This window comes from Somniosus microcephalus, chromosome 4 (assembly GCF_052327205.1).
Source record: "Somniosus microcephalus isolate GS21.2 chromosome 4, FLI_Smic_1.0, whole genome shotgun sequence".
Lineage (NCBI taxonomy): Eukaryota > Metazoa > Chordata > Chondrichthyes > Squaliformes > Somniosidae > Somniosus > Somniosus microcephalus.
This window is the reverse complement of record NC_140990.1, coordinates 26,350,546-26,378,075: the sequence shown is the minus strand read 5'-3', so window position 1 is coordinate 26,378,075 and position 27,530 is coordinate 26,350,546. Positions and strand designations below refer to the sequence as shown.

At 42.6% G+C, this 27,530-nt stretch overlaps 2 pseudogenes; both read left to right on the top strand.

The window, feature by feature from the left end:
• The window catches only part of LOC147118437 (uncharacterized), a 725,353-nt pseudogene that overhangs the window by 213,410 nt on the left and 484,413 nt on the right, over positions 1-27,530 (top strand).
• LOC147118442 (Ig heavy chain C region, membrane-bound form-like) lies at positions 20,975-27,389 on the top strand (annotated as a pseudogene).

The following is a 27,530-nucleotide window of genomic DNA, read 5'->3' as shown; positions in this document are numbered from 1 at the left end:
TAATATAAACAGATACAGAGTCTAGTGTAATATAAACAGAGACAGGGTCGAGTGTAAAATAAACAGAGACAGGGTCTACTGCAATATAAACAGAGACAGGGTCCAGTGCAATATAAAGAGACACAGGGTCTACTGCAATATAAACAGGGACAGGGTCTCGTGTAATATAAACAGAGACAGGGTCTAGTGTAATATAAACAGAGACAGGGTCTAGAGTAATATAAACAGAGACAGGGTCTAGTGTAATATAAACAGAGACAGGTTCTAGTGTAATATAGCCAGAGACAGGGGTTAGTACAATATAAAGGGAGACAGGGCCTAATGTATTATACAGTCATAGAGTCATAGAGTAATACTGCACGGATAGAGGCCCTTCGGCCCATCGTGTCCGCGCCGGCCATCAAGCCCTGTCTAATCTAATCCCATATTCCAGCATTTGGTCCGTAGCCTTGTATGCTATGGCATTTCAAGTGCTCATCCAAATGCTTCTTAAATGTTGTGAGGATTTCTGCCTCCACAACCCTTTCAGGCAGTGAGTTCCAGACTCCAACCACCCTCTGGGTGAAAAAGTTCTCTCTCAAATCCCCTCTAAACCTCCCGCCCTTTACCTTGAATCTATGCCCCCTAGTTATTGACCCCTCTACTAAGGGAAAAAGCTCCTCAGAATCCATCCTATCTATGCCCCTCATAATTTTGTACACCTCAATCATGTCCCCCCTCAGCCTCCTCTGCTCCAAGGAAAACAAACCCAATTTGCCCAGTCTCTCTTCATGGCTGAAGCGCTCCAGCCCTGGTAACATCCTGGTGAACCTCCTCTGCACCCTCTCTAACGCGATCACATCCTTCCTGTAGTGTGGCGACCAGAACTGCACACAGTATTCCAGCTGTGGTCTAACCAGTGTTTTATACAGCTCCATCATAACCTCCTTGCTCTTATATTCAATGCCTCGGCTAATGAAGGCAAGTATCCCATATGCCTTTTTTACCACCTTATTCACCTGTACCGCCGCCTTCATGGATCTGTGTACTTGCACACCCAGATCCCTCTGACCCTCCGTCTTGCCTAGGGTCCTTCCATTCATTGTGTATTCCCTTGCCTTGTTAGTCCCCCCAAAGTGCATCACCTCGCACTTTTCCGGGTTAAATTCCATTTGCCACTGTTCCGCCCACCTGACCAACCCATCTATATCGTCCTGCAGACTGAGGCTACCCTCCTCGCTATTTACCACCCTACCAATTTTTGTATCATCCGCGAACTTACTGATCATACCCTTTACATTCATATCCAAGTAATTAATGTAGACCACAAACAGCAAGGGACCCAGCACCGATCCCTGTGGTAGCCCACTGGCCACAGGCTTCCAGTCACAAAAACAACCTTCGAAAATCACCCTCTGCCTTCTGCCACTAAGCCAGTTTTGTATCCAATGTGCCAAGGCACCCTGGATTCCATGGGCTCTTACCTTCTTGACCAGTCTCCTGTGCGGGACTTTATCGAAGGCCTTACTGAAATCCATGTATACCACATCCACTGCGTTACCCTCATCCACACACCTAGTCACCCCCTCAAAAAATTCAATCAAATTAATCAGACATGATCTTCCCTTGACAAAGCCATGCTGACGATCCCTGATTAATCCTTGCCTCTCCAAGTGGAGACAAATTTTGTCCCTCAGAATTTTTTCCAATAATTTTCCTACCACTGATGTTAGGCTCACTGGCCTGTCGTTCCCCGGTTTTTCCCTACTACCCTTCTTGAATAATGGTACTACATTAGCGGTTCTCCAGTCCTCTGGCACATCCCCTGTGGCCAGAGAGGTCCTGAATATATGTGTTAGAGCCCCCGCAATCTCTTCCTTTGCCTCACACAGCAGCCTGGGATACATTTCATCCGGGCCTGGGGATTTATCCATTTTTCGGCCAGCTAAAACCGTCCATACCTCCTCCCTCTCGATGTTAATATGTTCGAGCATATCACAGTCCCCCCGCCCTATTTCTATGTCTACATCGTCCTTCTCCATAGTGAAAACAGATGCAAAAAATTCATTTAGAACCCCTCCTACATCTTCCGGCTCCACACACAGATTTTGTCCCTAATGGGCCCTATTTTTTCCCTAGTTATCCTCTTACCCTTAATATACTTATAGAACATCTTAGGATTTTCCTTTATTTTGCTTGCCAGTGTTATTTCATGGCCCCTCCTTGATCTCCTAATTTCTATTTTAAGTATCCCCCTGCACTTTTTGTACTCCTCTAGGGCTTCCTCCGTCTTTAGCCTTTTGTATCTACCAAAAGCCCTCCTTTTTTTCCTAATCCATTCACGCATATCCCCTGACATCCAAGGTTCCCTGTGGTTTTTGGAACCACTCTTGACCTTTACGGGAACATGTTGCCATTGTATGATCTCAATCTCCCTTCTGAAAGCCTCCCATTGCTCCGATGCGGATTTTCCTACAAGTAGCTGATCCCAGTCCATTTTGGCCAGATCCTGCCTTATCCTATTAAAATCGGCCTTCCCCGAATTTAGAACCTTTATTTCCGGCCCATCCCTGTCCTTTTCAATGACCACCATAGATCTTACCATATTATGGTCACTATCACCAAAGTGCTCACCTACTAGCACTTTTTCCACTTGGCCAGCCACATTCCCTAGAATTAGGTCCAGTACCGCCCCCTCTCTTGTAGGACTTTCTACATGCTGGCTCAAAAAGCTCTCCTGGATGCACTTAAAGAATTCTACACCCTCTGAGCCTTTCACACTCTGACTATCCCAGTTAATATTGGGGAAGTTGAAATCCCCCATTATTATTACCCTATTATTTGCACATTTCTCTGAGATTTGCACCTGAACCAGAGCGGGACGGGTTGCACCTGAACCAGAGCGGGACAAATATCCTTGCGGGGAGGTTTGCTAGCACTGTTGGGGGGGGTTTAAACTAACTTGGCAGGGGGATGGGATACAGAGGGGAGCTGAAATAGGGGGGGATGTGCTGCCAATTATAGAGAAAAAAACAAGTCAGCTTGGTAGACAGGGCAAATATATAAGGGCAAGGCTGGATGGCATCTATTTTAATGCAAGGAGTCTTGCAAATAAGGTGGATGAACTGAAGGTGTTGATAAACACATGGGAGTATGATATTGTTGCTATCACGGAGACATGGTTGAGGGAAGGGCAAGACTGGCAGCTCAATATTCCGGGGTACAGAATCTTCAGGCGAGACAGAGGGGGAGGTATAAGAGGAGGGGGTGTCGCAATATTAATTAAGGAGTCAATTACTGCAGTAAGGAGGGATGATATATTAGCAGGGTCCTCTAATGAGGCCATATGGGTGGAGCTTAAAAACAAAAAGGGGGCAAGCACTTTGCTGGGAGTGTACTATAGGCCTCCAAACAGTCAGGGGGAGATAGAGGAACAGATATGTAGGCAAATCTCAGAGAAATGTGCAAATAATAGGGTAATAATAATGGGGGATTTCAACTTCCCCAATATTAGCTAGGATAGTCAGAGTGTGAAAGGCTCAGAGGGTGTAGAATTCTTAAAGTGCATCCAGGAGAGCTTTTTGAGCCAGCATGTAGAAAGTCCTACAAGAGAGGGGGCGGTACTGGACCTAATTCTAGGGAATGTGGCCGGCCAAGTGGAAAAAGTGCTAGTAGGTGAGCACTTTGGTGATAGTGACCATAATATGGTAAGATTTAAGGTGGCCATGGAAAAGGACAGGGATGGGCCGGAAATAAAGGTTCTAAATTGGGGGAAGGCCGATTTTAATAGGATAAGGCAGGATCTGGCCAAAATGGACTGGGATCAGCTACTTGTAGGAAAATCCGCATCGGAGCAATGGGAGGCTTTCAGAAGGGAGATTGAGATCATACAATGGCAACATGTTCCCGTAAAGGTCAAGGGTGGTTCCAAAAACCACAGGGAACCTTGGATGTCAGGGGATATACGAGAATGGATTAGGAAAAAAAGGAGGGCTTTTGGTAGATACAAAAGGCTAAAGACGGAGGAAGCCCTAGAGGAGTACAAAAAGTGCAGGGGGATACTTAAAAAAGAAATTAGGAGATCAAGGAGGGGCCATGAAATAACACTGGCGAGCAAAATAAAGGAAAATCCGAAGATGTTTTATAAGTATATTAAGGGTAAGAGGATAACTAGGGAAAAAATAGGGCCCATTAGGGACAAAAGTGGCAATCTGTGTGTGGAGCCAGAAGATGTAGGAGGGGTTCTAAATGAATTTTTTGCATCTGTTTTCACTATGGAGAAGGACGATGTAGACATAGAAATAGGGCGGGGGGACTGTGATATGCTCGAACATATTAACATCGAGAGGGAGGAGGTATTGGCGGTTTTAGCTGGCCTAAAAATGGATAAAACCCCAGGCCCGGATGAAATGTATCCCAGGCTGCTGTGTGAGGCAAAGGAGGAGATTGCGGGGGCTCTAACACATATATTCAGGACCTCTCTGGCCACAGGGGATGTGCCAGAGGACTGGAGAACCGCTAATGTAGTACCATTATTCAAGAAGGTTAGTAGGGAAAAACCGGGGAACTACAGGCCAGTGAGCCTAACATCAGTGGTAGGAAAATTATTGGAAAAAATCCTGAGGGACAAAATTTGTCTCCACTTGGAGAGGCAAGGATTAATCAGGGATAGTCAACATGGCTTTGTCAAGGGAAGATCATGTCTGACTAATGTGATTGAATTTTTTGAGGGGGTGACTCGGTGTGTGGATGAGGGTAACGCAGTGGATGTGGTATACATGGATTTCAGTAAGGCCTTCGATAAAGTCCCGCACAGGAGACTGGTCAAGAAGGTAAGAGCCCATGGAATCCAGGGTGCCTTGGCACATTGGATACAAAACTGGCTTAGTGGCAGAAGGCAGAGGGTGATGGTCGAAGGTTGTTTTTGTGACTGGAAGCCTGTGGCCAGTGTGGTACCACAGGGATCGGTGCTGGGTCCCTTGCTGTTTGTGGTCTACATTAATGACTTGGATATGAATGTAAAGGGTATGATCAGTAAGTTCGCGGATGATACAAAAATTGGTAGGGTGGTAAATATTGAGGAGGGTAGCCTCAGTCTGCAGGACGATATAGATGGGTTGGTCAGATGGGCGGAACAGTGGCAAATGGAATTTAACCCGGAAAAGTGCGAGGTGATGCACTTTGGGGGGACTAACAAGGCAAAGGAATACACAATGAATGGAACGACCCTAGGCAAGACGGAGGGTCAGAGGGATCTGGGTGTGCAAGTACACAGATCCCTGAAGGCGGCGGAACAGGTGGATAAGGTGGTAAAAAAGGCATATGGGATACTTGCCTTCATTAGCCGAGGCATTGAATATAAGAGCAAGGAGGTTATGATGGAGCTGTATAAAACACTGGTTAGGCCACAGCTGGAATACTGTGTGCAGTTCTGTTCGCCACACTACAGGAAGGATGTGATCGCGTTAGAGAGGGTGCAGAGGAGGTTCACCAGGATGTTACCAGGGCTGGAGCGCTTCAGCTATGAAGAGAGACTGGGCAGATTGGGTTTGTTTTCCTTGGAGCTGAGGAGGCTGAGGGGGGACATGATTGAGGTGTACAAAATTATGAGGGGCATAGATAGGATGGATGCTGAGGAGCTTTTTCCCTTAGTAGAGGGGTCAATAACTAGGGGGCATAGATTCAAGGTAAAGGGCGGGAGGTTTAGAGGGGATTTGAGAGAGAACTTTTTCACCCAGAGGGTGGTTGGAGTCTGGAACTCACTGCCTGAAAGGGTTGTGGAGGCAGAAACCCTCACAACATTTAAGAAGCATTTGGATGTGCACTTGAAATGCCATAGCATACAAGGCTACGGGCCAAATGCTGGAATATGGGATTAGATTAGACAGGGCTTGATGGCCGGCGCGGACACGATGGGCCGAAGGGCCTCTATCCGTGCTGTATTACTCTATGACTCTATGACTCTATATCTGTTCCTCATTCTCCCCCTGACTGTTTGGAGGCCTATAGTACACTCCCAGCAAAGTGCCTGCTCCCTTTTTGTTTTTAAGCTCCACCCATATGGCCTCATTCGAGGAACCTGCTAATATATCATCCCTTCTTACTGCAGTAATTGACTCCTTAATTAATATTGCGACACCCCCTCCTCTTATACCTCCCCCTCTGTCTCGTCTGAAGATTCTGTACCCCGGAATATTGAGCTGCCAGTCTTGCCCCTCCCTCAACCATGTCTCCGTGATAGCAACAATATCATACTCCCATGTGTTTATCAACAACTTCAGTTCATCCACCTTATTTGCAAGATTCCTTGCACTAAAATAGATGCCATCCAGCCTTGCCCTTATATATTTGCCCTGTCTACCAAGCTGACTTGTTTTTTTCTCTATAATTGGCAGCACATCACCCCCTATTTCAGCTCCCCTCTGTATCCCATCCCCCTGCCAAGTTAGTTTAAACCCCCCGCAACAGTGCTAGCAAACCTCCCCGCAAGGATATTTGTCCCGCTCTGGTTCAGGTGCAACCCGTCCGACTTGTACAAGTCCCACCTTTCCCAGAAGCAGGCCCAGTGATCCAGGAAAATAAAACCCTCCCCCCTACACCAACTCTTTAGCCACGCATTCATCTGCTCTATCCTCCCATTCCTATACTTACTAGCACGTGGCACTGGGAGTAATCCAGAGATTACAACCTTCGAGGTCCTGCTCTTTAATCTGTTACCTAGCTCCCTAAATTCTTGATGCAGGACCTCATCCCCCTTCCTTCCTATGTCGTTGGTCCCAATGTGCACCACGACCTCTGCCTGCTCACCCTCCCCCTTAAGAATGCCCTGTAGCCGCTCAGTGACATCCCTGACCCTGGCCCCAGGGAGGCAACAAACCATCCTGGAGTCACGTTTGCGGCCAGAGAAACGCCTATCTGTTCCCCTTACGATAGAATCCCCTACCACAATTGCTCTCCCACTCTTATTCCTCCCTTTCTGAGCAGCAGAAGCGTCCCTGGAGCCAGGAAGCTGGCTGCTGCTGCCTTCCCCTGGTGAGTCATCCCCATCAACAGTATCCAACTTGGTATACTTGTTTGAAACAGAGAGAAGGTCTAGTGTAATAAAAACAGAGACAGAGGCTAGAATAATACAAACAGAGACAGGGTCTAGTGCAATATAAACAGAGACAGGGTCCAGTGTAAAATAAACAGAGACAGGGTCTCGTGTATTATAAACAGAGACAGGGTCTAGTGTAATATAAACAGAGAAAGGGTCTAGTGTATTATAAACAGAGACAGGGTCTAGTGTATTATAAAAAGAGACAGGGTCTAGTGTAATATAAACAGAGACAGAGGCTAGAATAATATAAACAGAGACAGGGTCTAGTGTAATATAATCAGGGAGAGGGTCTAATGTAATATAAACAGAGACAGGGTCTAGTGTAATATAAACAGAGACAGAGTCTCGTGTAATATAAACAGAGACGGAGTCTAGTGTAATATAAACAGAGACATGGTCTACTGCAATATAAACAGAGACAGGGTTTAGAGAATTATAAACAGAGAGAGGGTCTAGCGTAATATAAACAGAGACAGGATCTAGTGTAATATAAACAGTGACACCGTCCAGTGTAATATAAAAATAGACATGGTCTAGTGTAATATAAACAGAGACAGGGTCTAGTGTAATATAAACAGTGACACGGTCGAGTGTAATATAAAAATAGACATGGTCTAGTGTAATATAAACAGAGACAGGGTCTAGGGTAATATCATACATGACAGTTACTAGTGTAATACAAAAAGGGACAGGGTCTAGTGAAGTATAACCAGAGACAGGGTTTAGTGCAATATAAAGAAAGACAGGGCCTAGTATATTCTAAACAGAGAGAGGGTCTAGTGTAACAGAGATAGAGGCTAGAATAATATAAACAGAGATAGGGTCTAGTGCAATATAAACAGAGACAGGGTCCAGTGTAATATAAACAGAGACAGGGTCTAGTGTAATATAAACAGAGACAGGGTCTAGTGTATTATAAACAGAGACAGGGTCTAGTGTATTATAAAAAGAGACAGGGTCTAGTGTAATATAAACAGAGACATAGATACATAGATACATAGAAGATAGGAGCAGGAGTAGGCCATTCGGCCCTTCGTGCCTGCTCCGCCATTCGATGAGATCATGGCTGATCCTTTAATTCAGTATCCCGTCCCCGCCTTCTCTCCGTAACCCTTAACCCCTTTTGCCCGTAGAAATATATCTAATTCCCTCTTAAATATATTTAATGAGCTGGCGTACACTGCCCTCTGTGGCAATGAGTTCCACAGGTTCACCACTCTCTGAGTGAAGAAATTCCCCCTCATCTCTGTCCTAAATGGTTTAGCCCTTATCCTTAAATTATGTCCTCTAGTTCTGTTCTCACCCGCCAAGGGAAACATTCCTTCTGCATCCAGTCTGTCTAGACATGTCAGAATTTTATACACTTCTATGAGGTCCCCTCTCAATCTTCTAAACTCCAGTGTGTACATCCCTAAACTACATAGTCTCTCCTCATAGGTCATTCCCGCCATTCCTGGTATCAGCCTGGTGAATCGCCGCTGCACCCCCTCCATGGCAAGAACATCCTTCCTCAGATGAGGCGACCAAAACTGTACACAGTACTCGAGGTGTGGTCTCACCAGTGCCCTGTACAGCTGCAGCAAGGTATCCCTGTTCCTGTATTCTAACCCTTTTGCTATGAAGGCCAGCATACCGTTTGCCTTCTTGACCGCCTGTTGCACCTGCATGCTCGCCTTCAGTGACTGGTGTACAAGAACACCCAGGTCTCTCTGTACTTCCCCCTCTCCCAATCTATTGCCATTTAAATAATAATTTGCCCTCCCGTTCCTGCACCCAAGGTGGATAACTTCGCACTTGTCCACATTATAGTGCATCTGCCATTTATCCGCCCAATCGCCCAGTCTGTCCAAATCGCTCTGGAGCTTCCTGGTCTCTTCCTCTGAGCCCACCCCACCTCCTAGTTTAGTGTCGTCTGCAAATTTGGAAATGCTGCATCCGACTCCCTGATCCAGGTCATTAATGTAAATTGTGAACAGCTGGGGGCCCAGGACAGATCCCTGTGGTACCCCACTTGTTACTGCCTGCCATTCAGAAAATGAGCCGTTTATTCCAACTCTCTGTTTTCTATCTGACAGCCAGTTCCCTATCCACGCCAAAACTTTCCCCTTTATCCCATGAGCCTCAATTTTCCATGCTAATCTTTTATGTGGGACCTTATCGAAGGCCTTTTGGAAGTCCAGGTACACCACATCTACTGGCTCTCCCCCATCTATTCTACCAGTTACTCCCTCAAAAAATTCCAATAGATTAGTCAAGCACGATTTACCCTTTGTAAATCCATGTTGACTCTGTCCTATCCTGTCCCCATTTGCTAAGTGCTCCGCTATTTCATCCTTAATGATGGACTCCAGCATTTTGCCCACAACTGATGTAAGGCTTACAGGTCTGTAATTACCTGCTTTTTCCCTACCCCCCTTTTTGAATAGTGGGGTAACGTTAGCTACCCTCCAATCCATCGGCACTGTTCCCGAGTCTAATGAATTCTGAAAAATCATCCTTAGTGCATCCGCTATCTCTAGGGCCACCTCCTTCAGTACCCTAGGATGCATGTTATCAGGCCCTGGGGATTTGTCCACCTTCAATCCCTTTAGCTTCCTTAACACCATATCCTTAGAGATATTGATTTGCGTCAGTTCCTCCTTTGCCAATGTCCCTATTTTTCCCGATATCCCAGGGAGGTTTTTTGTGTCTTCCTTCGTAAAGACTGACCCAAAGTATGCATTTAGTTGATCTGCCATTTCCTTATTTCCCATTATATATTCCCCCGTATCTGACTGCAATGGACCAACTTTGGTTTTCACCAGTCTTTTCCTTTTGATATACTTATAAAAGCTTTTGGAGTTAGTTTTTATATTTTCCGCCAGCTTGTTTTCGTAAGCTATTTTGCCCCTCTTGATTATGCCCTTTGCCCTCCTTTGCTCTATCTTAAACTGTTCCCAATCTTCCGCTCTGGCGCTTTTTTGGCTATTTTATACGCCCTATCTTTGGATTTTATGCTGTCTCTAATTTCCCCTGTTATCCACGGTTGAGTCACCTTTTTAGATTTCCTTTTATGCCAGATTGGTATAAACAATTTTTGCAATTTTGTCATTCTATCTTTAAATGTTTGCCATTGTTTATCTACCTCCAGTCCTCCCAGGAACGTTGTCCAATCAGACCTACTCAGTTCCCGTCTCATGGCATCATAATTCCCCTTGTTTAAATTCAGGACCTTAGTCTCTGAGTCAATTTCTTCGCTCTCCATTTCGAGTGAGAAATCGATCATGTTATGATCGCTCTGACCCAAGGGTCCCCGTACAACAAGATTACTGATTAGTCCCTTCTCATTGCACAGTACCCAGTCCAATATAGCCTGTTCCCGAGTTGGTTCCTCGACATATTGATCCAGATAACCATCCCTCAAACACTCAAGGAATTCCTCCTCCTCATTATTTTTACTGATTAGGCTAGTCCAATCTATATGTAAGTTAAAGTCACCTATGATGACAGCTGTGCTCTTATTGCACGCTTCTCTAATTTCCCTCGTGATGCCCTCCCTAACCTCTATTTTACTATTTGGAGGCCTATATACCACTCCTATTAATGTTTTTCGCCCCTCGCTATTTCTTAGCTCCACCCATATAGATTCTGTATTAACTGAGTTAATATCCTTCCTTTCAATTGCATTTATCCCCTCTTTTACTAGCAATGCTACCCCTCCTCCCTTTCTTTTTTGTCGATCCTTCCTAAATACTGAATACCCCTGTATGTTAAGCTCCCAGCCCTGCTCACCCTGCAACCATGTTTCCGTAATCCCAATTAGGTCATAATTATTAACCTTTATTTCCACAGCTAATTCATCTACCTTGTTCCTGATGCTTCTCGCATTAAGGTATAAAACCCTCAGGCTTTTTTTATGCTCACATTTTTTATGAATTAGTTTGGCCCTTTGTTTTTTGTTCCTCACCCTTTTATCATTTATTTCTGTCTGCCTTTCACTTTCCTCTATTTCACTACATAGGTTTCTAGCCCCCTGCCATACTAGTTTAAATGCTCCCGAACTGCTTTATCAAAAATTACCCCGAGAACATCAGTTCCATCTCTGCACAGGTGTAGACCGTCCCTTTTGTATAGGTCACACCTACCACAAAACTGGTTCCAATGCCTCAAAAATTTAAAACCCTCCCTCTTACACCACTGCTCAAGCCACGTATTTAGCCTAACTATCCTGTTCTCTGTACTCTTACTAGCACGTGGCTAGAATAATATAAACAGAGACAGGGTCTAGTGTAACGTAAACAGAGACAGGGTCTAGTGTAATATAAACAGTGACAGGGTCTAGTGTAATATAAACAGGGACAGGGTCTAGTGTAATATAAACAGAGACAGGGTCTAGTGTAATATATACAGAGACAGAGTCTAGTGTAATATAAACAGGGACGGAGTCTAGTGTAATATAAACAGAGACAGGGTCTACTGCTATATAAACAGAGACAGGGTCTAGAGGATTATAAATAGAGAGAGGGTCTAGTGTAATATAAACAGAGACAGGGTCTAGTGTAATATTATCTGTGACACGGTCCAGTGTAATATAAAAATAGACATGGTCTAGTGTAATATAAACAGAGACAGGGTCTAGTGTAATATAAACACTGACACGGTCCAGTGCAATATAAAAATAGACAAGGCCTAGTGTAATATAAACAGAGACAGGGACTAGTGTAATATAAACAGAGACAGGGCCTAGTGTAATATAAACAGAGACAGGTTCTAGTGTAATACAAAAAGGGACAGGGTCTAGTGGAGTAGTAACTGAGACAGGATCTAGTGTAACATAAACAGAGACAGGGTCTAGTGTAATATAAAAAGAGACTGGGCCCAGTGTAATATAAACAAAGACAGGGTATAGCATAATATAAACAGAGACAGTGAGCAGTGTAATATAAATAGAGACAGGGCCTAGTGTAATATAAACAGAGACAGGGTCTAGTGTAATATAAACAGAGACAGGGTCTAGTGTAATATAAACAGAGAGAAGGTCTAGTGTAATATAAACAGAGACAGCGTGCAGTGTAATATACACAGAGACAGGGCCTAATGTAATATAAACAGAGACAGGGTCTAGTGTAATATAAACAGAGACAGGGCCCAGTGTAATATAAACAGCGACAGGGTCTAGTGTAATATAAACAGAGACAGTGCCTAGTGTAATATAAACAGAGACAGGGCCTAGTGTAATATAAACAGAGACAGGGCCTAATGTAATATAAACAGAGACAGGGTCTAGTGTAATATAAACAGGGTGTGGAGATGCCGGAGTTGGACTGGGGTGGACAAATGTAAGAAGTCACACAACACCAGGTTATAGTCCAACAGCTTTATTTGAAATCACAAGCTTTCGGAGCGCTGCTCCTTCTTCAGGTGAAGTGGAGAAATGCATAAAGACACAGCTTATATAGTCAGAGATTCATGTCAGATGTTTACAGGTAACCTTTCCAACTGCCATTTATCACACCTCGGCAGAGAGATAATCACAGCAGTCAAAGGTGTGAATGGTGTCCAAACAGGTCAGTCAGGGAAACATTACATCAAAGAACAATGAGGTGGGGCCACAAGCGGTCAAATATTGCAGATGCTGGGGTCTGTATGAAAAACAAAAAAACAGACAAAAAACATTTTTTTTGGCTGGAAATCACAGCAGGTCCGGTCGCATCTGTGTAGAGAGAACAAGCCAATGTCGACTCGAGTCTGGATGACCCTGCATCAGGTGGGGTTACATGTAGCGTGACATGACCCCAAGATCTCGGTTGAGGCCGTCCTCATGGGTGCGGAACTTGGCTGTCAGTTTCTGCTCGACGATTTTGCGTTGTCGTGTGTCTCGAAGGGCACCTTGGAGAATGCTTACCCAAAGATCGGAGGCTGAATGTCCTTGACTGCTGACGTGTTCCCCGACTGGGAGGGAACACTCCTGCCTGGTGATAGTTGCGCGGTGTCCGTTCATCCGTTGTCGCAGTGTCTGCATGGTCTCGCCGATGTACCATGCTCCGGGGCATCCTTTCCTGCAACGTATGAGGTAGACAACGTTGGCTGAGTCACATGAGTATGTACCATGTACCTGGTGGGTGGTGTCCCCACGTGTGATGATGGTATCTGTGTTGATGATCTGGCATGTCTTGCAGAGGTTGCTGTGGCAGGGTTGTGTGGTGTCGTGGTCGCTGTTCTCCTGAAAGCTGGGTAATTTGCTGCGAACGATGGTCTGTTTGAGGTTAGGCGGCTGTTTGAAAGCGAGTAGTGGAGGCGTGGGGATGGCCTTCGTGAGGTGTTCGTCGTCATCGATGATATAGTGTAATATAAACAGAGACAGGGTCGAGTGTAATATAAACAGAGACAGGGTCTAGTGTAATATAACCAGAGACAGGGGTTAGTACAATATAAAGAGAGACAGGGCCTAATGTATTATAAACAGAGAGAGGGTCTAGTGTAATATAAACAGAGACAGAGGCTAGAATAATACAAACAGAGACAGGGTCTAGTGCAATATAAACAGAGACAGGGTCCAGTGTTAAATAAACAGAGACAGGGTCTAGTGTATTATAAACAGAGAGAGGGTCCAGTGTAATATAAACAGAGACAGGGTCTAGTGTATTATAAAATGAGACAGGGTCTAGTGTAATATAAACAGAGACAGAGGCTAGAATAATATAAACAGAGACAGGGTCTAGTGTAATATAAACAGAGACAGTTTCTAGTGTAATATAAAGAGTGACAGGGTCTAGTGTAATATAAACAGGGACAGGGTCGAGTGTAATATAAACAGAGACAGGGTCTAGTGTAATATAAACAGAGACAGAGTCTAGTGTAATATAAACAGAGACGGAGTCTAGTGTAATATAAACAGAGACATGGTCTACTGCAATATAAACAGAGACAGGGTTTAGAGGATTATAAACAGAGAGAGGGTCTAGTGTGATATAAACAGAGACAGGGTCTAGTGTAATATAAACAGAGACAGGGTCTAGTGTAATATAAACAGTGACACGGTCCAGTGCAATATAAAAATAGACAAGGTCTAGTGTAATATAACCAGAGACAGGGTCTAGTGTAATATAAACAGGGACAGGTTCTAGTGTAATACAAAAAGGGACAGGGTCTAGTGGAGTAGTAACTGAGACAGGATCTAGTGTAACATAAACAGAGACAGGGTCTGGTGTAATATAAACAGAGATGGGGTCTAGTGTAATATAAAAAGAGACTGGGCCCAGTGTAATGAAAACAAAGACAGGGTATAGCGTAATATAAACAGAGACAGGGCCTCGTGTAATATAAACAGAGACAGGGCCTAGTGTAATATAAACAGAGAGAGGGTCTAGTGTATTATAAACAGAGACAGCGTGCAGTGTAATATACACAGAGACAGGGCCTAATGTAATATAAACAGAGACAGGGTCTAGTGTAATATAAACAGAGACAGGGCCCAGTGTAATATAAACAGAGACAGGGTCTAGTGTAATATAAACATAGGCAGTGTCTAGTGTAATATAAACAGAGACAGGGCCTAGTGTAATATAAACAGAGACAGGGCCTAGTGTAATATAAACAGAGACAGGGTCTAGTGTAATATAAACAGAGACAGGATTTAGTGAAAAATAAATACAGACAGGGTCTAATGTAATATAAACAGAGATAGGGCCTATTGTGATAAAACAGAGACAGGGCCTAGAGTAATATCAATAGTGACACGGTGTAATGCAGTAATAACTGCGGCAAGGTCTAGCATAATATGAACAGAGCCAGGGTCTATTGTAATATAAACAACGACAGTGTCTAGTGTAATATAAACAGAGATAAGATCTAGAGTAATATAAATATTGAAAGGTTCTAGGTAATATAAACAGAGATTGGGCATATTCTAATATAAACAGAGACAGGGCCTAGTATAATATAAACAGAGGCAGGGCCTAGTGTAATATAAACAGAGACAGGGTCTAGTGTAATATAAACAGACACAGGGTCTAGTGTAATATAAACAGAGACAGGGTCTAGTGCAGTAATAACTGAGACAGGGACTAATGTAATAAAAACAGAGACAGGTTCTAGTGTAATAATTGTCAGATAATTACAAATTTATTAACCTCATGTCAGGTACTGGTACAGTTTGATTTTTACCATCACTTGCTCCAATCATCACACACTCGAGGAGTATATCAGGAGATTCTGTGTGATGCTGATGTGATCGCTGGACAATAAAGTGCAGAGACTGGTGGGTGTCTGCTCCTTATTCTCGGTGTGATTTAATTCCCTTTGCAACTGAATACTGCACTCAGAGAATCGGTTATTAATAAATGTTAAAGATATTAAGCAATTTGCAATTACAGTTTGAATAAAATAAAAAGTACAAAAATAATTGTGAAGATAATAATTCATCATTGCAGAAAGCACTTGCAAACATCGAAAATGATGTATTTTGTACACTCACGCTGAAACTCACACATATAGCAAACACATTGTAAGAGCTTGTTTCAGCTGTTCCTCTTAACCAGATGGTAAAAGATCGGTGGTCATTAGGACGCTGTAGCCGCCTATGCGGAGGTGCTGTAAGGTCATGGTTCCAGGTACTGTCACACCATCAGTGGGTGACGTGAAATCTAAATAGAAAATAACGCAAGAAAAAAATCTTTAACATTAAAAAACTTGTGAGCAATTGGCACATTCCAACACAAGTGTGAATTAGTAAACTTTAACACAACGGACTTTGCTACTAAGTAGGGCTTGATACTTATTAACAACAGTAAAGGAATGCTTCCAACCATAAATGTTTGCAACCTCCCGCCCACTCACACATATTTCTTTATTCACATTAATACCTATTTTTCCTCCAGCAGAGATATGGTCGAGTACAATGATAGCTGAGGAAGGGCCTCGTGTAATATAAACAGAGGCAGTGTCTAGTGTAATATAAACAGAGACAGGGTCTACTGCAATATAAACAGAGACAGGGCCTAGAGTAATATAAACAGAGACAGGGTCTACTGCAATATAAACAGAGACAGGGCCTAGAGTAATATAAACAGAGACAGGGTCTAGTGTAATATAAACAGAGACAGGGTCTAGTGTAATATAAACAGAGACAGGGTCTAGTGTAATATAAACAGTGACACAGTCCAGTGTAATATAAAAATAGACATGGTCTAGTGCAATATAAAGAGAGACAGGGTCTAGTGCAATATTAACAGAGACAGGGTCGAGTGTAATATAAACAGAGAGAGGGTCTAGTGTAATATAAACAGAGACAGCGTGCAGTGTAATATACACAGAGACAGGGCCTAATGTAATATAAACAGAGACAGGGTCGAGTGTAATATAAACAGTGACAGGGCCCAGTGTAATATAAACAGAGACAGGGTCTAGTATAATATAAACAGAGACAGTGTCTAGTGTAATATAATCAGAGACAGGGCCTAGTGTAATATAAACAGAGACAGGGTCTAGTGTAATATAAACAGAGACAGGATTTAGTGAAAAGTAAATACAGACAGGGTCTAATGTAATATAAACAGAGATAGGGCATATTGTGATAAAACAGAGACAGGTTCTAGAGTAATATCAATAGTGACACGGTCTAGTGCAGTAATAACTGCGGCAAGGTCTAGCATAATATGAACAGAGCCAGGGTCTATTGTAATATAAACAACGACAGTGTCTAGTGTAATATAAACAGAGATAAGATCTAGAATAATATAAATATTGAAAGGTTCTAGGTAATATAAACAGAGATTGGGCATATTCTAACATAAACAGAGACAGGGCCTAGTATAATATAAACAGAGACAGGGCCTAGTGTAATATAAACAGAGACAGGGTCCAATGCAATATAAACAGAGACAGGGTCTAGTGTAATATAAGCAGAGGCAGGGTCTAGTGCAGTAATAACTGAGACAGGGACTAATGTAATATAAACAGAGACAGGTTCTAGTGTAATAATTGTCAGATAATTACAAATTTATTAACCTCATGTCAGGTACTGGTACAGTTTGATTTTTACCATCACTTGCTCCAATCATCACACACTCGAGGAGTATATCAGGATATTCTGTGTGATGCTGATGTGATCGCTGGACAATAAAGTGCAGAGACTGGTGGGTGTCTGCTCTTTATTCTCGGTGTGATTTAATTCCATTTGCAACTGAATACTGCACTCAGAGAATCGGTTATTAATAAATGTTAAAGATATTAAGCAATTTGCAAATACACTTTGAATAAAATAAAAAGTTCAAAAATAATTGTGAAGATAATAATTCATCATTGCAGAATGCACTTGCAATCATCGAAAATGATGCATTTTGTACACTCACGCTCAAACTCACACATATAGCAAACACATTGTAAGAGCTTTTTTCAGCTGTTCCTCTTAACCAGATGGTAAAAGATCGGTGGCCATTAGGACCCTGTAGCCGCCTATGCGGAGGTGCTGTAAGGTCATGGTTCCAGGTACTGTCACACCATCAGTGGGTGACTTAATATCTAAATAGAAAATAACGCAAGCAAAAAATCTTCAACATTAAAAAACTTGTGAGCAATTGGCCCATTCCAGTACAAGTGTGAATTAGTAAACTTTAACACAACGGACTTTGCTACTAAGTAGGGCTTGATACTTATTAACAACAGTAAAGGAATGCTTCCAACCATAAATGTTTGCAACCTCCCACCCACTCACACATATATCTTTATTCACATTAATACCTATCTTTCCTCCAGCAGAGATATGGTCGAGAACAATGATAGCTGAGGAAGGGCCTAGTGTAATATAAACAGAGACAGGGTCTAGTGTAATATAAACAGAGACAGGGCCTAGTGTAATATAAACAGAGACAGGGTCTAGTGCAATACAAACAGAGACAGGGTCTAGTGTAATATAAACAGAGAAAGGGTCTAGTGTAATATAAAGAGAGACAGGGTCTAGTGTAATATAAACAGAGACAGGGTCTACTGCAATATAAACTGAGACAGGGTCTAGAGTAATATAAACAGAGACAGGGTCTAGTATAATATAAAGAGAGACAGGTTCTAGTGTATTATAAACAGAGACAGGTTTTAGTGAAAAATAAATACAGACAGGGTCTAGTGTAATATAAACAGAGATAGGGCCTATTGTGATAAAAGAGAGACAGGGTCTAGAGTAATATCAATAGTGACACGGTGTAGTGCAGTAATAACTGCGGCAAGGCCTAGCATAATATGAACAGAGCCACGGTCTATTGTAATATAAACAACGACAGTGTCTAGTGTAATATAAACAGAGATAAGTTCTAGAATAATATAAATATTGAAAGGTTCTAGGTAATATAAACAGAGATTGTGCATATTCTAATATAAACAGAGACAGGGCCTAGTATAATATAAACAGAGACAGGGCCTAGTGTAATATAAGCAGAGACAGGGTCTAGTGTAATATAAACAGAGACAGGGTCTAGTGTAATATAAACAGAGACAGGGTCTCGTGCAGTAATAACTGAGACAGGGACTAATGTAATATAAACAGAGACAGGTTCTAGTGTAATAATTGTCAGATAATTACAAATTTATTAACCTCATGTCAGGTACTGGTACAGTTTGATTTTTACCATCATTTGCTCCAATCATCACACACTCGAGGAGTATATCAGGAGATTCTGTGTGATGCTGATGTGATCGCTGGACAATAAAGTGCAGAGACTGGTCGGTGTCTGCTCTTTATTCTCGGTGTGATATAATTCCCTTTGCTACTGAATACTGCACTCAGAGAATCGGTTATTAATAAATGTTAAAGATATTAAGCAAATTGCAATTACAGTTTGAATAAAATAAAAAGTTCAAATATAATTGTGAAGATAATAAATCATCATTGCAGAACGCACTTGCAAACATCGAAAATGATGTATTTTGTACACTCACGCTGAAACTCACACATATAGCAAATACATTGTAACAGCTTTTTTCAGCTGTTCCTCTTAACCAGATGGTAAAAGATCGGTGGCCATTAGGACACTGTAGCCGCCTATGCAGAGGTGCTGTAAGGTCATGGTTCCAGGTACTGTCACACCATCAGTGGGTGACGTGAAATTTAAATAGAAAATAACGCAAGAAAAAAATCTTTAACATTAAAAAACTTGTGAGCAATTGGCACATTCCAACACAAGTGTGAATTAGTAAACTTTAACACAACGGACTTTGCTACTACGTAGGGCTTGATACTTATTAACAACAGTAAAGGAATGCTTCCAACCATAAATGTTTGCAACCTCCCGCCCACTCACACATATATCTTTATTCACATTAATACCTATCTTTCCTCCAGCAGAGATATGGTCGAGAACAATGTTAGCTGAGGAAGGGCCTAGTGTAATATAAACAGAGACAGGGTCTAGTGTAATATAAACAGAGACAGGGTCTAGTGTAATATAAACAGAGACCGGGCCTAGTGTAATATAAACAGAGACAGGGTCTAGTGCAATATAATCAGGGACAGGGTCTAGTGTAATATAAACAGAGAAAGGGTCTGGTGTAATATAAAGAGAGACAGGGTCCAGTGTAATATAAACAGAGACAGGGTCTACTGCAATATAAATAGAGACAGGGTCTAGATTAATATAAACAGAGACAGGGTCTAGTGTAATATAAACAGTGACACGGTCCAGTGTAATATAAAAATAGACATGGTCTAGTGTAATATAAAGAGAGACAGGGTCTAGTGCAATATAATCAGAGACAGGGTCTAGTGAAATATAAACAGAGAAAGGGTCTAGTGTAATATAAAGAGAGACAGGGTCTTGTGTAATATAAACAGAGACAGGGTCTAGTGCAATATAAATAGAGTCTGGCTTTAGAGGGTGCAACGCAAATTCACCCGAATCACAGCGGGGCTGAAATGGTTAAATTATGAGGACAGGTTTCATAGAATAGGCTGGTATTCCTTTGAGTATAGAAGATTAAACGGTGATCTAATTGAGGTGTTTAAATTGATAAATGGAATTGATAGGGGAGATAGAGAGAAACTATGTCCTCTGGTGGGGCAGTCCAGAGCAAGGGGTAGAACCTTAAAATTAAAACTGAGCCGTTCAGGGGTGATGTCAGGAAGCACTTCTTCACAATGGACAGTGGAAATTTGGAATTCTGTCCACCAAAACATCTGTTGAGGCTGGGGTTCAATTGCAACTTTCAAAACTTAGATTGATAGAGTTTTGTTTGGCAAGGGTATCAAAGGTTACAGAAACACGACGAGTAAATTGTGTTGAGGTGCAGATCAGCCATGATCTTATTGAATGGCGGAACAGGCTGGATTGTCTGAATGGCCTACTCATGTTCCTATGTTGCTATTAGTGCCGTGCGGTCATATTTCCTTCTGACTCTCTCACCAGACATGAGAAATACTCACTAATGACAGAAATGAACAAATTACTTCACATCGGCATTACAAATTATTCACCACCCAAAGACGCCTTGGAACTCCATTCTCCCGACCTTTCACTCCTCCTCTGACAGCGGCTGTAACTGGTTCCCGCACATTTTCCTCGCCACAAAAATCGCAACATGAAACCAAAAAATTAATTTTGTTTCCTGTTGCACCTAAAATCCTGGATTTAACGTGATAACTCGTTTTGAACCAGTGTAAATTTCGTGTGGAGCCCTTGACCCTGGGGGCGGAGACATTATAATGAGTGGGAATGCGTTCGGGCACAAAGATCTAAAGATGGCCGTAAAGGAGCAAGGGATTTCAGGAAGAGCGCTATTCAGTGTGTGACACAATTGCGCCCGGATTTATTCATTTTTTACGCCGTGTATTTGCTTCACAGCCCATTCCAGCTGGCTCTGGGTGCAAATACACAGGAAATGTTAAAGGGTCCCCCGGAATCGTTGTCAATTCGTGTCCTTCCAGTAGCGATGGTGCTTAAGCAACAACGAGAAGTTGATATCTCAAAGGTAATTTATTCTCCTTGAGAAAGTGAAGGCTGAATACTGGTGTCCTGATTCTGAAGGATGAAGCTTTGCTTGACTTTGATTTCTGTTCACAGATGAGATCCAATGCAGCGATCCAGAAATCTTTCTTCAACAACCGTCACTGGAACAGGTCTTACTGGAGGCGACGGTGACCTTAACCTGCGTTGTGTCTAATGCTCCTTATGGAGTCAACGTGTCCTGGACCCGAGAAAAGGAGACGTTGAAATCAGAGATTGCCGTCCAACCCGGAGAGGCTCCCAACGGCGTGATCAGCAACTTAAACATCTCGACACAAGCCTGGCTGAGAGGGGATGAGTTCACCTGCGTGGTGAGCCATCAGGATATGTCGACTCCTATAAGAGATTCCATCCACAAGGAAAAAGATGAGCGGTGAGATTGTAGCAATAAGTGAGACTCTGTGACTATTTCCGATGATGGTGCAAAGGGCCAATTCGTTCCAGTAAGTGTTTTCACCCCTGTGCTCGCTGACCTACATTGGCTCCCGGTTAAGCAGCGCCTCGATTTCAAAATTCTCATTCTTATATTCAAACCCCTCCATGGCCTCGCCCCTCCCTATCTCTGTAATTTCCTTCAGCCCCACAACCCCCCGAGATATCTGCACTCCTCTAATTCGGCCCTCTTGAGGATCCCTGATTATAATCACTCAACATTTGGTGGCCGTGCCTTCTGTTGCCTAGGCACTAATCTATGGATTCCCTGCCTAAACCTATCCGTCTTGCTACCTCTCTTTTCTCCTTTAGGACGCTCCTTAAAACCTACCTCTGACCAAGCTTTTGGTCACCCGCCCTAATTTACCCTTATGTGGATCGGTGTCAAATGTATTGTCTTAAAATAGTCATGTGTAGCGCGTTGGGATGTTTTACTGCGTTAAAGGCGCTATATAAATACAAGTTGTTGCTTTTGTTGTTGTTGTTAATGGACTATTCTTTTAATTCAACGGGTAGTTCCACTAACTAGACACACTGGGACCCGAGATGATGCAGTTAATGGGAAGCTGAATAAGTCAATGAGGGGAAAAGGAATAGAAGGATATGTTATTAGGTTTAGATGAAGTAAAGTGGGAGGAGGCTCTTGTGGAGCATAAACAGCGGCATTGACCAGTTGGGCCGAATGGTCTGTTTCTGTGATGTAAATTCTATATAATTTTCCAGTCCAACTCTTCAAGCTCCCAGAGAGAAGGAATGCATCTCCCTCTGCTCCGGGCTAGAAAACCGGACAGGACACAAAGGGGGAAAAGGGAATCCTTTCACATTCAGCGCAGAAGACATTTCTCTCACATCTAACTGCCGGTTTCACTGTCTCTGGAATTGTCCAGTTTATTAAACTTTATTGTGATTGTTCTGCAGCTAAAGATCCGCGGCAACCGTCCGTGTCTGTCCTCCTGCCCCCGGCAGATGAAGTCACCGCTCAGAGGCTCGTCACCCTCACCTGCTTAGTGAGAGATTTCTCCCCCCGAGAGATCTTCGTCAAGTGGACCGTCAATGACAAGCCGGTGAATTCCGGCAACTACAAAAATACCGAGGTGATGGCGGAGAACGGCAGCAGTTCCTTCTTCATGTACAGCCTGTTATTCATTGCAGCGGAGGAGTGGGCCACCGGCGCTTCCTACTCCTGTGTGGTGGGACATGAAGCGATTCCCTTCAAGATCTTCAACAGAACGGTTAATAAATCCAGCGGTAAACCCAGTTTTGATGTTTTGTAAACACTTGCACTGATGATTCTTGTCAATGAGAATCTCTGGATTGCATTTTAGTTCTTAAATAAAAACCAATAAAGACCTGTTCTTCCAATCGTCAGTTACAAACACAGCCGCTCAATTAATTTTATTTTCCATTTTTGCCAAGGGAAGGGCTGTTTATCTGAAGCAGGATATTTGCTGGTCTCGGGCCGAAGGCTTGTAAAGCCAGCGCTCCCAGCTCAGATACACCACGGGTTACAGACAAACGGAAGCTCTTTCATGATAGAATTCCTCAAAGTCACTTCAGCAACTTTCCTACCGCTGGGGGAAACATGAAAATTCCAAATTCCGACAAACAAACGCATCACATTTAGATCTCGGTGTCCCTGTTTCTCGTGTTCTCCATTCCATCAGAATTGGGGCCAATTATTTTTGCACCATCGCACTCTCTGGGATCTGAAATGAGGTTCCACACACGAACACATATTGTAACACCGCTGCCCCACCAGAGAGAGCGGAAAGGGCAATTGTTAAACTGTTGTACCCCCACTCCCACACCAGAGAGAGGGGAAAGGGCAATTGTTAATCCACTGTACCTCCCACTTCCCCACCAGAGATAGGGGAAAGGGCAATTGTTAATCAACTGTACCCTCACGCACCCACCAGATAGAGGGAAAAGAGCAATTGTTAACCCACAGTACCTCCCACTCCCCCACCAGAGAGAGGGTAAAGGACAATGGTTAACCCACTGTACCTCACAATCTCCCACCAGAGAGAGGGGAAAGGGCAATTGTTAACGCACTGTAACTCACACTCTCCCACCAGAGAGAGGGGAAAGGGCAATTGTTAACTCCTGTACCCCCCACTCCCCCACCAGAGAGAGGGGAAAGGACAATTTTTAACCCACTATGCCTCCCACTCCCCCACCAGAGAGAGGGGGGCTGCACAAGTTTCTATTATAGTAACTCAGTTGCCATCAGTAAAAATTCAGCTTCTAACTCACTGTCCAAAAACGTTAAACCTGCCGCATGGGAATCACATTGCAAAATGAATATTTATTCAACATATTACCTTTAGCTAGTGTTTGGGGTAAACCCGTCCCTGTTATTCGTAAACTAACAGATTTAATTTTAATAGTCCGACCCTAAACTGGTGATTGAATCTGCTGCGTGTTTCTCATGGTTGTGTCCCTGATGGTTCTGAGACCCATCGGCTGATTTGTTGCATTCCCCATCGGCTGACCTCACATTGCGTCTCACACAGAACACATTTGCACAGAGGAGGGAAGAATGCGTGTAAAACTGAGTGTGTGTGTGTTTATGTGTAAGTGTGTTTGCGATTTTGTGTAAGCGTGTGTGTTTTGTGGAAGTGCACACATACACATAAACACACATAAACACACACACACTTACATATAAACACACACATTAACACACTGACACATAATATTACACATACCCAGGATATAATACACACCGTCATTGTCAGGCCCAGTTATTGGCACTCTCTTAAACTTTGAACAATCGCAAAAATGCACAAATACCCTTAAACAAAACATGCACAAACACACGCATTAACACACACACACGTATAAACTCACACATCAACAAAAAACACACTTACACAAAACACACACTTATAATTACAATCACCAGGGAAGTGGTACTGAGCAAATTGTTGGAACTGCGGTCTGACAAGCCCCCGGGTCCTGATGAACTTAATCCTAGGGTCTTAAAAGAAGTGGCTAGTGAGGTAGTTGATGCGTTGATTTTAATTTTTCAAAATTCCCTAGATTAGGGGAAGGGTCAATTAGATTGGAAAATAGCGAATGTAACTCCTTTATTCAAAAAGGGAGGGAGACAGAAAGCAGGAAACTACAGGCTGGTTAACTTAACACCTGTCGTAAGTAAGATGTTAGAAGCTATTATTAAAGACGTTCTAATAGAACACTTAGAAAGGTTCAAGGTAATCAGGCAGAGTCAACATGGATTTGTGAAAAGGAAATAATGTTTAACAAATTTATTGGAGTTCGTTGAGGAAGTAACATGTGCTGTGGATAAAGAGGAACCAGTGGATGTACTGTACTTAGATTTCCAGAAGACATTTGATAAGGTGCCACATCAATGGTTACTGCGGAAAATAAAAGATCATGATTGAGGGGTTAACATATTGGCATGGATAGAAGATTGGCTAGCTAACAGGAAACACAGAGTAGGCATAAATGGGTCATTTTCTGGTTGGCAAGTTGTAACGAGTGGTGTGCCACAGGGATCAGTGCTGGGGTCTCAACTTTTTATAATTTATATAAATGACTTGGATGAAGGGACCGAAGGTTTGGTTGCTAAATTTGCTGATGACACAAAGATAGGTAGGAAAGTAAATTGTGACGAGGACATAAGAAGGCTACAAAAGGATATAGATAGGGTAAGAGAGTGGGCAAAGATCTGGCAAATGGAGTATAATGTGGGAAAATGTGAAATTCTCCATTTTGGCAGGGAGAATAAAAAGGAAGCCTATTATCTAAAGGGTGAGAGATTGCAGAGCTCTGAGATGCAGAGGGATCTGGGTGTCCTAGTGCATGAATCGCAAAAGGTTAGTATGCAGGTAAAGCAAGTAATTAGGAAATCTAATAGAATGTTATCGTTTGCTACGAGGGGAATTGAATACAAAAGTATGGAGTTTATGCTTCAGTTATACAGGGCATTGGTGAGACCACATCTGGAGTACTGTGTACAGTATTGGTCTCCTTATTTAAGGAAGGATGTAAATGCGTTGGAAGCAGCTCAGAGAAGGTTTAATAGACTAATACCTGTAATGGGCGGGTTGTGTTATGAGGAAAGGTTGGACAGGCTAGGCTTGTATCCACTGCAGTTTACATAGAAACATAGAAACATAGAAGATAGGAGCAGGAGTAGGCCATTCGGCCCTTCGAGCCTGCTCCACCATTCGATGAGATCATGGCTGATCATCCAAATTCAGTACCCTGTCCCTGCCTTCTCCCCATATCCCTTGATCCCTTTAGCCTTAAGAAATATATCCAACTCCTTCTTGACAGAGTGGATGTGGAGAGCATGTTTCCTTTTGTGGGAGAATCTAGAGCTAGGGGTCACTATTTAAAAATAAGGGGTCGCCCATTTAAGACAGAGATGATGAGAATTTTTTCTCACAGAGTGTCGTGAGACTTTGGAACTCTCTTTCTGAGAAGGCGGTGGAAGCAGAGCCTTTGAATACTTTTAAGGCAGAGGTAGATAGATTCTTAATAAACAAGGGGGTGAAAGGTTATCGGGGGTAGGCGGGAATGCGGAGTAAGCGGGTCAGCCATGATCTTATTAAATGGCAGGAGCAGGCTCGAGGGGCCGAATGGCCTACTCCAGCTCCTAATTCGCATGTTCGTATATGTGTTCGTATATACACATTAACACACATATCAGCACAAATACACTCATACAAACACACAAAGTTACACATAAATACACACACACGCTTACACCTAAACATACACAAACACTTACACATAACTATACACATACACATAAACACACACATGAAGGCACTTAGACACAAACACACTCACACACTTAAACAGAAACACACACAATTACACGTAAATACACATACATAGAAATACACATAAACACACACACTTACACAAAAAACATACACATACTTACACATCAACACACACCTTAACACAAACACAGACTAAACAAAAACAAGATATCGTCAGACTCACAAACGCAAACACTAAAACGCGCAGAAACATCAGGATATAGACGAATGTAGAATTAACATTCACCTTTTTTTACGGACTCAGTATCCCACGATTGTACTGAATAAATAATTCCCCCTCACATCTCACATTTCTCTATTCTCTTCCTAAGCATACACTGAATCAATGCACTTGTTGGAAACTGATAGAAGTTAATTATATTCAGAGCATTGCCATAACAAATAAATAAACAATATTACAACTCACATCTGACCTCTTACCCAGCCCCCTTGACAGTCTCCAAATAAGTAGCTTTCTAAACTTATCGTTAAAATAATCGACACCAATCAGTAAACCTCCCTCGATATTTCATATTATTCCCCAATGGTAGATCGTAGGAAATTGTTGCCAAATCAATTAGCGTGTGACATTGAAGAAAAAAATCATATTTTCCAACACGGACTATTGGAGGATCCTAAAGGAAGAGCTACTGTGGAGTTAGGAACAGAGATAGATTGCTGAGAGTGATTAACTTAACACAAGATATACATTGAAAATTTAATCAGTGAACAAATTTATACCTAAAGGAAAATAAAAGATAATATATAATGATAATAAAATATCTTTATTTAATAAACGATCTGAATATATTTCCACCTCTACATCCCCATAGATTCCTCACACCACATCGTGATCGAGGATAATGAGGAAGAGAGCGACAACATCTGGACAACCGCTTCCACATTCACCATCCTGTTCTTCCTGAGCATTTCCTACAGCGCTGCCGTCACTCTACTGAAGGTGAGGAGATTCAATCCAATCACACTTCGATCTTACTGAAGCGGTTTGACAAATCTCTAAAAGTTACTTTGATATAAACGCTGAGATAAATGCCGCAAATCACTAAATCTCGGCATCATTCTTTTATCCCTCTTTCACAGATCAAGTGAACGGTTGAATTTTGGACGCCGTGGATTTTCCTCGTCTGTTTATTAACATCTCTGTGTCCTGAAGAAAAAAATATCCTCTTGGTGATTCTGAAAGTCAAATGCCTTCAGTTAATAGATCCGAATCTGTAGCTCAGAAAATCA